The following is a 15,371-nucleotide window of genomic DNA, read 5'->3' as shown; positions in this document are numbered from 1 at the left end:
TGTTGTTGTTATCAAGAATATTATTCGCTTTGTCGCATGACATACAAATGATTATTATTCATTTTAGTAAAACTTTAATTTTGAGTATGTTGACCAGTTTAGAGGTAATTATTTCATAGCCAGCATTAAGTGCGGGAAATAAAGGGAACGATAAAAAATATTATGGTCTACTGTGTCTGCTCTTAAAAAACATATCATTTAAAACAAAAATCTTCATTCAATATTACGCCATTACTTAATATCGTGTTTTGTTTTTTAATGTACAAAATATTTTTTTTTAATCGGCAAGCTTTAAAACTGTCAAATCTTTCTAGGAAACCTTGTGAAACTAAGAACAACCCAATTAATTACAGGAAACGAGTTGTCTGATTGTCCGTCACAAGAACTTTACTCCTCCGTTGGAACTTCATTTGTGGTAGGTCGTCGTAGCGACGCGAAATTCTGTCACATCAAAATTCTGTCATGTCAAATTATACCTCGAATTCATTCATTTGACGTACCTGTAGACATTATAATGGACTCAGTATTGATGTAGATATTTTAAACTGCACGTTGCATTTATACAGAAAATTTCTTCATGGGGTCGATTATTTGGGATAGTTGCTGAATGTGCATCTTGAGTGGTTTTTGTGCCATGTATATGTGCCGCATGTAATGTATATGTTTGAGTATGTTTTATATGTGCGTTCATGTGTGTGTGGGTGGATGGCTGGGAGTGTACATTCGGTATTTTTATTTATTTTAATTTATTACCTCCATAGAAAACGCAAATGTAAACAATTATTCTTTTCTCATTTGAAATTCTTATTTATTTTTTTGTCACATTTAATGTTTACATCTTTTGCATAATTTATAAAAACTTAATTGGTCTTTTTATGTTAAAAAATTGTTGCTTTTAATACTTATTATGTAAAACTAAGTTTTCTGAAAAAAAAAAAAATCTTCTGATAATATACTCGTATTTATAGTTTTTTAGGACAAAATTTCTACCAGTCTGTTTTTTTGGTTGGCTGGAATATATCGCTTGAAAAAAATGTTTGCGTTGAAAATGGCCCTCAAAATCAAATATTTGGGTAAATCAGAACGCAAAATTATTTATTTATTTATTTAAAATTAATTTATAAACCCTCGTTAAGGATTATTGCATTCATGCAACAAAATAATTTGTCTTTTTTAATTCATACTCTATTGCCAATGATAATATTTTGAACGTCTTTTGTAAAGAGTCCATGGATTTAGTTTTATCTGGTAGTTTATTGTATTAATTTCAGATTTATTAGTCTCATTTTAGAATGTTGCATGTGATATTGTTCTGATATTCTCGTATTGTGTCCGTATTTAACACAATATTTTCCTAGTTTTGGCTAATAAATACTTCAAGGGTGACGCTGACTGCGTGAGAATTGACCACGCAATCTATTTCCACGATTTTCAGAATCATTCCAGAATGAATGAACAAATGTTACAATGAGGTATTTTGCGGATACTACGAACTGTCTTTTATCCGGAAAGAATGATCGTAAAAACAAGATAAATACACATTTTCCACGAATTATGGTACTATCCATTAATGTGGGAATCAATCGTAAATCGGACGTTTCATTATTTCCTACTATTTCGAGGTATGTCACTAATATTGACAGATGGCGGTGATTCTATGAAAGACTCGGATTAGTTTTTTCAGGTGAATATAGCCCGATTCGTGGTGTAATAATAATAATAATGGTTTATTAACAAAAATAACAATTACTTTATCGACTACATACACACTTCAGTAATATATTTTTCTGGATCATGTCTAGTCTGCCTAGCTAGGTACAACCTGTTTTAAGGCAGACATTTTTATGCAAAATAAACAATAACATTACTACCTACTAGTTAATTTATTATAGTTATACAATATTCATTTGTACAATTTATTATTTAACAATGTATTTTGAGTAAATTTTCCGATTTTTCTCACCAATTTTTTACAAATTTATTAAACTGGATCCGGGTCATGGTTTTGCAAATAGTATGTTAATACTGAATATTTTGGGGCCCAGAAACCTGCAATTTCTTTGCCCGAATTTAGAGTTTGTGAATGATTAGCGCGTTCGCCTGCCACCTTTCACCCACCTTTGCCTACGACCCATGGGTAAAAAAAACGAACAAACAAACCATCACGCCGTTTCTCCGTGGCGGTAGGCAGATATGATAGAACGCCATATCACTATCAGCAAGACTTGGACACTCTGGACAGTATACGTGAATGGACCAAGAAATAGCTTCTCACACTCAATGTTAATAAATTTACAGTTTTTCACATCGGCTCGAAAAACCCTAAACTTTTATATAGTCTACATTGTGTACATTTGAATGCTGTGAAACAACAAAAATACCTCAGAATAACAATAACAGATTATTTAAAATGGGAATGTCACGTTTAACAAAAAAATCAAATTCAATTTCCGACTTGATAAAAAAGCCTCTTATGTATAACACCGAATATGCGACTAAAAATATACAAATCCTATATTTATTTTTTTTTTTCATTAACGCCCAAAAGGCATTTACAAAAAAAGAAAATAAAATACATGCTAACATACTAAATAATAAATCAGGAATATTCAGAAAAAATATGTGAAATTAGTTAGAAAGGATATAAAAAAAAGTTTTTCAAAGTAAAAAAAAACAATAATAACAAAGGTATGCAAGAAAAAACTGTAAGCATATAAACAAAAAATGCAAAGATATAAGCTTATGAAATAAATTCTGTAAAGCGAACAAAGTAAATAAAGTGTTACGGTAAGCAAGAAAGACGAATTTAAATTAAATTAATAAACAAGCAAGCATATATTATCGCGAAAAAAGAAGAAATAAAAATATGTTTGAATGAAATGCGTATTTGCCAATACTACAATGCAATTTGATATAACAGTAAAAATAAAAAAAACAAGTATAAGTTAATAAAAATAAACAAGTAAGTATTTTTTAACTTATGGAATTGAATGGTCAATAATAGTTTGACGAGCAGCTACAAATAAACTTGATATTGTGGACTTATAAGATAGTAAAGAATTGGACAGAATGTCTGCAGCCGTTCCATAAGTGTTACCTAACCTATGCACTATGCAGTCTCGGTATCAATTAATTGTTTTGTTGGTTGGTCAAACCAACTCTCGAATGCGGGTTTCAGATATGAAATCCCCCTCATGTTAAGGATATCAACTTGTTAGAAGATTATCACAGTTTTTTGTATGAAAGCGGCCTGGACGTTTTTAGCAAAATATAGAATTGACCTTACTGTACCCGATAAGACAAATATTTATTTTTTCGAAATTCTAGACTGGCTGCGTTCTGCATAACTCTACGTTCAATTAAAAATAAAAATAATTAAGTTTATTTCAACAGAGGGAAAACATTTTTGAGAAGGGAATATGGAAGTCTAGGCATTTACAGGGCTTATGACCTGTCATTGGTTGGTTTTAGTGGCCACTTTACACACTGTGCAACATTCACCATTCTGCCCATGTTTGAACATCCACATTTCCTCAACTGTTCCATCTGTTACTTTTGTGAAGTAAAAGAGCTAAAACCTTTATCACGTGGGTGAGATTCATCCGGCTGAACCAAATCATCTACTAGGTAACGCGTGAAAACAATTTTCCATTTTTTATACTTCTTTTTTTACCAGGTAAATTCAACAATGTTTGATTATGTCCAAATGCTTGCAGACTGGCTGAATTTCCTCCCTAGGGAGTTGTTCATATTTAAATTTATTTCAACAGAGAGGGAAAACATTTTTGAGAAGGGAATATGGAAGTCTAGGCATTTACAATAAAGGTTTTAGCTCTTTTACTTCACAAAAGTCAACAGATGGAAGAGTTGAGGAAATGTGGATGTTCAAACATGGGCAGAATGGTGAGTGTTACACAGTGTGTAAAGTTGCCACTTAAACCAGCCAATGACAGGTCATAAGTCCTGTAAATGCCTAGACTTCCATATTCCCTTCTCAAAAATTTTTTCCCTCTCTGTTGAAATAAATTTAAATATGAACAAATCCCTAGGGAGGATATCCAGCCAGTCTGCAAGCATTTGGACATAATCAAACATTGATAAAAATAATTCATTAAATTCACCGAGATTCTTTGCGGTACTAAATTAAGAAGTAATTCAATTCAAAGGGCTAAATGATAATTTTCAAAACAAATGTATCAATCGACATTCGAACAATATTAGTTCAGTTGCCTTAAACTTCCTGTACATGAAGAACAAACAGTAATCAACTTATTGACTGTAAATAAATCGTGTCCTTCAATATTGCTTTTGACAACTTAACCGTCTGGTTGTGGGTAACGCAAAATTACTATCACAAAAAAAGTTATTTTATTTATTTTTATTGTAAACAATCTCCAATGAAGGAGTTACTGAGATATTTGCGAAAAACTTTTTTTTTATGGTTGGATTTCTAATGAGGAACTTCAGCCCTACGGGAAATTAGATACAAAAAATGTTTTCTTACGCGGGGTAAAAATTAGAGCATTAAATTGTAGCGCTAAGTTTCTTGAAAATGTACAGAAAAAATAATAACAAATATTTTGATAAAAACGCACTACTTTAAATGACGTCACTGGTTCATGTGAATCAACCTATAATCTAAGAGCTATGGAAGATTTCCGGTCTGCTTGTCGCTTCTGGACCAATGGGAAGAACTGCATGAGAATAAGCGGAAATGAACCTCTGACGTTACACGCGGAGTTATTTCAGAAATACAAAACTTTGAAAAATCGTAGCGCCGATAATACGATATATAAAAATTAAAAAAAAATAATTTTGACTTAGTTTAACAGTCTATTAACAATTTTTTTTTTTTTATAAACCACTGAACTTCCTCATTATGCTTCACTTTAGTCCTTAAAATAAATCTTGATTAAAATGACAGCTGCCAAAGCAATGTGACTAGTGATGGAAAAGTACTGATCACTGACCATGTACCGATCATATCGATTTTATCAGTTTTGTCATGTAAACATGAAGCCCTGTTTCAGAAGATCTATATAAAAACGCAAAAACAAGCCTACTATAGTGAATTTTTTCATGAACAACATCCAATGAATTATTTTTTTATTCGATCGATTTACATTGATCAATTTTTCCCATCTCTAACATTTTTGCAAAATGACGTTACCTTGTAAGAACATCGTTAATAATTTGGTTTAGTTTAGTTTTAAAGCTGATTTTATATAATTATGTTGATTTATATGTCAAGGATTGTATTAAAAAAAAAATTAACATGCCAGATACGAACGATTTTTCGTGTGTCAATATAAATCACTCCTTAGACGTTACAACAAAGTCATGTCGTCACTTTTACTGACAACTATCATTCTAATCAAGCTATATATTATAAGGACTATAACTCAATGGAGAATGCTAAGTTTTTGGTGTCAAGTAGTGTAATTGAAATACTTTTTTGCAAGATTTAGAGACGGTTTTGAATTATGATTAATGTTTAGGTAAGTATGTTTTTATGCATATTTTAATTTATCATCAATATCTAAATCATTTTCCGTTTTTGGTGGAGATTTCTAAGTTTAACAATGTTTGAGTATGTTAAAATACTTGCAGACTGGCTGGATTTCCTCCCTAGGGAGTTATTTCAATTTATTGCAACAAATAGGAAAAACATTTTTGAGAAGGGAACATGGAAGTCTAGGCATTTATAGGGCTTATGACTTGTCATTGGCAGGTTTAAATGGCCGCTTTACACACTGTTCACCATTCTGCCCATGTTAAAATATCCAAATTTCCTCAACTCTTCCATCTGTTGACTTTTGTGAAGTAAAGGAGCTGAAACCTTTTTTATGCGGGTGAGATTCATCCGGCTGAATATTTTCCCTCTTTGTTGCGATAAATTTAAATATGAATAACTCCTTAGGGAGGAAATTCAGCCAGTCTGCAAACATTTGAACATACTTAAACATTGTTAAATTAAATACCTGGTAAAAGAAGAAGTATAAAAAATGTAAAATTGTTTTCAGGCTTTGCCTAGTAGGTGATTTGGTTCAGCCGGATGAATCTCACCCGCACTAAAAGGTTTCAGCTCCTTTGCTTCACAAAAGTCAACAGTTGGAAGAGTTGAGGAAATTTGGATGTTTAAACATGGGCAGAATGGTGAATGTTGCACAGTGTGTAAAGTGGCCACTTAAACCAGCCAATGACAGGTCATAAGCCCTGTAAATACCTAGACTTCCATGTTCCCTTCTCAAAAATGATTTCCCTCTTTGTCGCAATAAATTTAAATAAGAAGCGATATTACTAATTATTGAACTGTAATTATATACGGATAGTTAGATAAATATCTAAGGTATGCAATTATTGAAATCTCAGATTATTTTTTTAAAATCCCATGAGAAATGTGCGGACATTTTATTAAAAATCCTTTCATAATCCCAGATTTATTTATATACGTATTTGCCAATACTACAATGCAATTTGAAATAACAGTAAAAATAAAAAAACAAGTATAAGGTAATAAAAATAAACAAGCAAGTATTTTTTAACTTATGGAATTGAATGGTCAATAATAGTTTGACGAGCAGCTACAAATAAACTTGATATTGTGGACTTATAAGATAGTAAAGAATTGGACAGAATGTCTGCAGCCGTTCCATAAGTGTTACCTAACCTATGCACTATGCAGTCTCGGTATCAATTAATTGTTTTGTTGATTGGTCAAACCAACTCTCGAATGCGGGTTTCTGATATGAAATCCCCCTCATGTTAAGGATATCAACTTGTTAGAAGATTATCACAGTTTTTTGTATGAAAGCGGCCTGGACGTTTTTAGCAAAATATAGAATTGACCTTACTGTACCCGATAAGACAAATATTTTTATAGACATTTTATTAAAAATCCTTTCATAATCCCAGATTTATTTACATATTGTAAAAGGAATAACCCGCTAAGCCTTTTCTTTAGAGGCTTGTCAGCAGGTAGGAAATATGATATGGAAGGAAGTTATGACAAATATATCGAAACATAGCTTTGTCTTCAAAGGTGTAAAAAAATATTCTAATCTTCCCGATGAACTAAAAACAATTAAAAATAATATTTCAATAAATTAATTTAAAGTTAATCTAAAAAAAAATTTTGAACACGTGTAAAAACAACATTGAATTTTGATTAGTATGAATGTATTATTGTTTTTGCTTTAAATATCCTATGTTTTTATTTTTCTTTCTCATGTACTCGTATTTAAAATTACATAAAATACTATAAATAAACAACTAAAACAGTGTAAGTCACTCTCCGAGCACAAGAGTTAGTTTCTTTTCTTGTAGAGTTACAGTGATAACATTTACTAGATGTGTAAAAGAAGATATGTTTAGAATTTTACAAAAACATGTACTTTTTATGAAATTTAATAATAAAAAATATTTTAAAAAAATTATAAAACATATATCGGATTCGTAGACGGTACCGCCTGTTTCATGTACCAATAAGTAAAACATCGTATGTTAAAAATGCTTTTTTTCGTAGGACTTTTTCAGTATACATTACAAAATTTAAGGACATGGACTAAACAAACATCACTGTCAGATTTAAAATTTACACTAAAAATGCATTATGTAACTTGGTAGACATTATAATAATAAATATGTTCATCTCCCTTCCCCTCCTTATCCTCTCTTCAAGCATCCTTGTCCTAATCCCGCCCAATTTACAATAACTTACTGTTCTTAAAAAAAAAGTTCTTTGATTATTAAAAAATATCATTTTTACTTGAAAATAACATTTTTATATGTATAAACTTATGTGTTTATTTAATATGTAATAGATTTTCTTTACTAACTTTGTATACTTTGTGGAAATCTGTTATTGGTTCTGAGTTTATACACTATATCTGTTTGTTTGCTATGAATATGTATGTAGAACTGCTGGTTTCCCAAATAAAATAAAATAAAACACCCTGACCAGATAAAATAAGTTAAATAATACTCTAATTGCATTAAAACCACTTAAAAGTAATCGAATTTAAGCAGCAATTCTATCAACATATTACAACAGAGATGAAGAACATTTAAGAGAAGGTACTATAGAAGTCTTGGCATCTACAGGGCTTATGACCTGTCAATGGCTGGTTTAAGTAGCCACTTTACACACTGTGTAACATTCACCATTCTGCCCATTTTTGAACATCTATATTCCTTCAATCCTTTCATCTGTTGATGTTTGTGAAGTTAAAGCACTGAAACCTTTATTATTATATTATATATATTATTACGAAAATGACGCTATATAGTTATCCATAATAATGACTTTCCTTTGTAGTTCATTTCTTCATGGTAGAGACGATGTAAACGTACTGCAGAACAATGCTCCCGGTTTACCATGCAATACTATAAGAGTTGCATTAAACGAATATATTGGAATCGATATAAAATAAAGATATTGCATCTATTTTGCATCTAGTCATTAGTCTACTTCAGGTGAACTAATTTAACACGTGTGTGTCATCGATTATGGACTATGGACCCCACATTGACCATAGCAACGTCAAGCCCGACCGTGTTATTATTGGCTAAACAGTTAAAAAATTGTGAAAAATACCCTTAAAACTGTAATTAATAATTTTCTTCTAGATTGCATTTACGAAGGAAATGACAAATATGTTCTGATTTCACGCTGTGCGGTTGGTGTTATAATTAGGAATTCCAGCCCAACCCGGAATTAAATTTTAAAAATGTTTTCGTGTACACGTGAATATTTAAAAATTTTAGAGCAGGATGAAATATCTCAAAAACGCACGCAAAAATAAATCAAAATGTTAAAAATAGTATTCATTTTAAAATCGTAAATAATGACGTCACTCCTTTTATCTACGTGTAGTATTTCCGGTTTCCACTTAAAGCCCCCGCACCTTGTAAGGAACGTTTTGACCACAGAAAAAAAAGAGTATAACAGTAAAAACTTTTTGGCGGCGAATAATTTGATTACAATCTACGACCTGAAATCTGGCAAATAATACTTTGTTGACATTTAAACAGAGATTATGTCAACTTTCTAGGTTTTTCTAAATCGAAACGTCCGTAAAAACAACCATAACATAGAAATGAGCAAATTACGATCAACTAAATGAAGTAATCAAAGCAATATTAAATAAATTCTTGTCAGTTTTGTTATTGGCTGGAGAAATACAACTTACCGCGGTCAGTGAAAGTAAGAACGCCAACCGTTTCATGACGCCACTACTGAAAAGTGACACACTGATTACAGTCATTTGGCGCGGTATTTGATAAATGTAACTTTAAAAAATCATATCTGTGTAAATAACGCACAATTTTTTTAAATATATTTTTGCTTAGTTAAATAGTACGCTAGTAGAAAAAAAATTAATTAGAAAACAGTGGAATTCCTCATTATAAAAAATAAATCGAGGATGCTCTAACATGTTTTGTTAGAAACCTTAAAACAGCTTCCGGTAATTAACTGGAAAATATAAACCCGTACGGGTAGTTTTACTTGTTCAACGCGCCATACTTTACGACGATAGCACATGTTGCATTCTACGAACGATCGTTAAAGCGAATTTATCGTAAAATGTACCGTGAAAAGTTACGATAACTTTATGGGAGTTGTTATGTATCATTTTTAGTTTATGATCTCACGACTCATGACCAACTTTACACTCAAATAAAACAGATGATTCAAGCGCATTAACTAATTCACGTTTCCCGGAGCTTAAGGCGGAATGCGGTGGCAGAGAAATGTGATGAATAGGTATTTTAAAAAACATTTCGTTATCCAAGTGACTTGCTCTTCAAAGAATTCAGAGTAGTGAATATTATTCAACAGTATATATTGAGAACGGTAGTAGTTACACACATAAATTTTATATATTTACCCAAGCGTTAACCACAACTATAATACAAGATACTCTAATAGGGATCTGATACTAAGTGAAGGGGTCAACACTGTTGTGGCATCGATACAACACTATTACGTAGGCAAAAAGGTCCATAACCTTTTGCCAGAATCGTCGAAAGACGGGAGTGTTGTCAAGTTACGGAAGGTGTTGACCTCGCTCTTTCATGAAATTGGTCGTATGGAGTCAGAAAAGTTGATGCATGCCACGGATTGGAGATTCTTACTGGATGTCGAAAATAAAATATGAAAAATAAGGAATAATAAAAAAAATAAAATATAGATGACAACCATGAAGTTTCGCATAAATAAATTGTCTATGTTTTTATGAATGTATGTATGTGTATGCATATGGGTGTATGTACGTGTGTGTGTATATACATGTGTATATATGTGTATGTCTGTATGCATATGTATCAAAATGTGTACGAATAAGTTTATATTTTGTTTGTCTGTGCTCTATATTAATTTGTTAACTATTATAATATATTAAAATGTAATTGCCTAGCTTGGAACGGGGTATGTACCCTTGTTAGCTGGGCAAAGTGCACGTGGAATTGTATTTTGATAAAGAGTGTAAATAAATTTTAACAAAGTTTTTCTGTCACTCTCGCTATGTCTCCCCGATATTGTGCCAAAAATCGACGTTTCGCTGACCCGTTTGCCGCGCCCAAAATACTAAACCGATTTCGGTTTTTTTTTAGAGAGAGTGTTAAAAGAGTCTGGACCTTTTGTGTTTTAAAAAAATAGTTTATAGCATATTTGTATACCGTAAACCCGAAGACGGCAGATGATATCAGACGCTTTAACCTTAGATTCATAAACTATATTTAGGGTTCCATTTTTGAAATTGTTGTTTTTTTTGTTTTGTTTTTTTACAATAAATATAAGTGATAAAACAGAGTGTTAAAAAAATAAAGCATAATTACATAGCAATGAAATACATATTAATAGTGAAAATAGTAAACAAAAAAATCCCACAAAGGCATGGCCTGTTCGTGAGTATACAAGAAAATGTTAATGAGTTTTTGCTCCTATAAAAGACAGTTATAATATTTTTGTGTAACACAAGAAAGAAAAAATAAAATATTCCGAAAAAAGGTTATATGGTATTTTTTTTATGGTAATTAAAAAAGAAAATAAAAAATATTTGAAAAAACACAAAAATATTCCTTATTAAAAAAGTTCATATCTTTAGTTTGAATCCAGGATAGTGCATGTTTTTTAAAAGAAAGAAAATTTTGAAAGTTTGGAATCAATGAAATATTATCAGTAAAAAAAGTAATTTAAAACTTTGTTCACTAGGTGAATTTTTATAGGCTGGCGCGTGCGCTATACATACACATACGCATTGTGTAGTATCCGTGGATAAGCCCATAGTATGACATGATTGAAAATGACTTACCTTAGATCAAATTGGTGACAATTATATTTTTTACGCTCACTCTTTTTCACTTTGTAGAATAAAATGCCATTTCTGTCAGATGTCAAGTATATTTTTAAAATTAAAGAAATGATTGTATATGTCGTTTTGTTAAAATCTTAAGGGATCATTTTATGCCGAGGGATCATTTAGTATATATATTCTCGATTATGATGGGAAGATAAAGACGTCATATCTTCACCTTGATGGTATAGTTGAAGATACATTCTCTCTAGCGATAACAAAGATATACTACCGACCCCCCCTTCAAGTTTTGGGTAGGTACATCGATATGAAACAAGGGGAAGCGTACATCACGGTACACATATCTACGCTATAAAATGACATAGCTTCAGTATGACGTCATAGTTGAAGAAAAAATTCTCCCGACCGACTACAAATATATACTATCGATATCCTCCACCATCAAGTTTTGATGTAAGTACATCGGTTTATACCGACGGGTCTAGAACCCCTAGATAAGTTTATCTACGCATTGAAAGTGACAAAAATTTTGTTCCACTGAGCCTTTTTTCTTTTAATTACGATTTATTTAAATTTTTAATCATTTTGAGGTTTTTTTAAAAGCCTATTAAAAATATGAGAGAGAAATAAGTAAATTTTGAAGTCGAATTGTATTCCGACATAACTGTCAGATTATGATAAACGAGCGGCTAGATGCAAAAATAATCTCGTTAGGTTCTGTCCTATAGTTAAAAAGTTACCACTGTAAAAAAATAATTTAGTTATAATATTTTTTCCATCTGTTTTACTATTTTTCTGAGAGAACGTATCGAGATCGAGAGCCGGCTTTGTAGTTGCTACGTACTACCTCAGTAGATACATGCAGACGATCGTTTAAGCATATCGTTTTGGCAATGGTTAAAAGTCATATAAAAATCATGTTCAAGCAAGCATTTTTTGCTTGAATAGGGTATTATCCCGTTTTTTTTTTATTTTGCGAAAAAAATAAAATATCAATGGTAACTGTGTATTTTTTTATGTCCACGCGTTAATTTTTCAGAGCGGTTTAAAAACGTATACTTTGAATTAGCGCCAAAACGACCATTCGGATGCCGAATGGGCTTAAGACGTCACGCGTTTCGAATCCAAATGACCGTTCAAATAAATTCATACGAATTTGTATAGCCTACGTGTTGTTTTTGTTGTAATCGGTTGTTTTACACTGTTTTAACTAACTAACGCGCATAAAATGTCTTGAGTTATAAGATGCAAGTACTGTTTAGTTCCGATGTGCACAAACAATACGGTGAGGACGCTAAATAAAGCTTTTTTGGCCATTCCTGGTACCTAATGAAAAAATTCGGAAAAATGGTTGAACGCATTTGAACGTTATGAAACGAGATGTTAAAAAAAACAAACCACTATACTTTTTTCCGTAGGTCTTGTTCAGTACAAAATACTAAATTTAATGATGTAGACTGTAGACTATAAAAATTGACCAACAGTAGGTACTGAAATTAGCACTTATAAAGCTTGACAGGTACTACAATACTTAAATAGTTTATTCTTAGAACGTTATTGTTTATATTTGTATTATATTTCTGTACTTATGTTACTAAGTTTAATTTGTAGAACTGTTGGTTTTCTAAATAAATAAAAAATAAAATAACTTAAAAATTTCTGTATGAAAACCTACCTTATTTATTTGTGAAATTTATTGCATTTACAAAATGGCAACTGACTTGAGATGCTGGACAGTCTTCACACTTGCAGGAATCTATTATTTCCTAGACTTCATCGCAAATCAACGTCACCGAGTACGCTTTGGTTCTAACTTTATGTTCTGGGGTGACTCGATCTTTTATCATTCAAATATCACCCGTCCGTTTTACTTGAATGTAAACTATGGCATTGTCTCCGTAATTTTCCCTAGCTTGATATATTAATAGGTAAGTAAATCACATTTAATAAAAAAAAGGCATTAACACGCACTCGATCAACAGAGATGTTTACAAGCAATGGTACTATTTTATGGATTATGTTGTGTCAAAGTCACGTTACTTCCCCTTTGTATGAAATGTACGCGAAACAATATATTTATAGTACATGCAAATAATACAACTATTTAAATGAATACATTCTAGAAGCAAACATTATATATTTCCTTACCTTGCGGCCTTTACATTTCTATACTCGGAACTTAAAAAGTTTGTATTGGATGAGAAAAAAATACCCATCATGATTATATCTATTTTGGGCAAGTTATCGGATTTTCTTTGTAAAAAAACCAATGTCACTCATAATGCTATGGATGTTTATAAATGAAAACAAAAAAAAGCAAAGGAAAAGACGAAATTTAACTATAAAAAACAAATAAAAACCACAAGCCGCCCGCGTAGGAGTATCTCAGTATAGGATTTGAGTGAACGTAGAATACATATGTCACGCGTGACGTCATCAACCCGTTTGGCCAGTTACGGGCCGTTTTATTTCTATCAAACTTTAAATAGGAAATTATAAATGAAAACATTCGTTTCAGATTTTTATAGTAAAATGGTCGCAATCGTAAAAATATTCTTTAAATACTGAATACATTTAAAATCATATCCCCAGTTTATGAAAATACCTTATTGGGATTTATTGGAGTTTATAATCGCTTTGAAGTGGGCACTTTCTATCAAAGAAGCCCATTTAAAATATAAATGAGAACTATTTTAAATGTTAATGACGTAAGGAACGCGGACTAATTTTTAGTGGTCATTCGTGGGATTATTTCGATCATATGATGTCGATATGGCAAGTAGGTAGAACATACCGAGGTAAGATACGGATAGTACAGAAGTTAAGTATACCGTCTCGATATATACAAATGAAGATAGCGTTCATAATTGAGGCCCAAGTACTATCCTACTCGTACCTACAATATGTTCATAGACTACTTCTTTTCTCAAATTGAATAGGAAGAAATTGCCTTAAGGCTTAAGGTAATGTGCCAGCCCTTATATGTATTAAAGTGTTGAAATAAATAAGTTGATCAGTATTACACTTCAGATTCCAGTCCAACCACAGTAAAATATTGTAGTGTTAAACCTCATAAAACAATGTTTCATACCAATCTTGCCAGGAATTGAACCTGGAACCTCAAGCATGGAAGGTGAACGCCCCAACCACTACACTCGAGGTGGAGTATCTCGTCTAGGTTTTATTTCACACGCAGAACTGTATTATTCATCAGTTTGGACACTGAAAGAAAAAATACAGATCATTAAAATGCGTTGTTAACATAACCTCTCCTCACTGGTTAAAAGGGATCTAAAACAAATAATAATGCCCTTCGAGGCACAATTATTCAAAACAACAAGACCTTAATTAATTTTATGTAGATATTTAATCTAGGTAATTAAAAATTCTTCATTACCGTAGCACATTTTCAGTTGTGTTTACCCGCGGCCACTGTTCTATTGAGTGATAATATTGCACTTGGCATTAATAATTTATACCCGGTGTCTATGGTATAAATATGACAGTAAAATAGACCACAGACAACAGTGACAGTTTTGACAAGTCGGAAGTTGGTTCCAGTTACTGAACCAAATTCAAAATGAGGTCAATATTCCGAGCTTTTTCGGTGATGTGTATTTTATCGACGATTTACGCGTCGACACTTCTTAGTAAGTATTTTCGGACTTTCATCTCACATTTGTATTTATTGAGTGCTAAAGTATGTAATGTCCGTTCTTTTTCCAATTTAAAAATCAGTACTGAAAGTAAACAACAATTAACAATTTGGTTGACAGACATTGGAAGTAAGGAATCTGAGAATTTATCGAGGATAGTAATCTAAATATTATGCTATCCCATTGAATAATTTATAAATTTATTGTATTTTTGTATGTGCATAGATATGTATGTATGCATGTATATATATATGTGTATATATGTATATATATGGGCGTATATATGTATGTATATGTATGTATGTGGTATGTATGTGTGTATGTTATATATATATATATATATTTATATTAACATATTACAACAAATACGAAGAACATTTAAAAGAAGGTAATATAG

The sequence above is a fragment of the Micrasema longulum genome, unplaced genomic scaffold (assembly GCF_059751315.1).
Source record: "Micrasema longulum isolate JH-2025_06_02 unplaced genomic scaffold, ASM5975131v1 h1tg001060l, whole genome shotgun sequence".
Classification (NCBI taxonomy): Eukaryota; Metazoa; Arthropoda; class Insecta; order Trichoptera; family Brachycentridae; genus Micrasema; species Micrasema longulum.
This window is presented reverse-complemented; position numbering follows the sequence as displayed.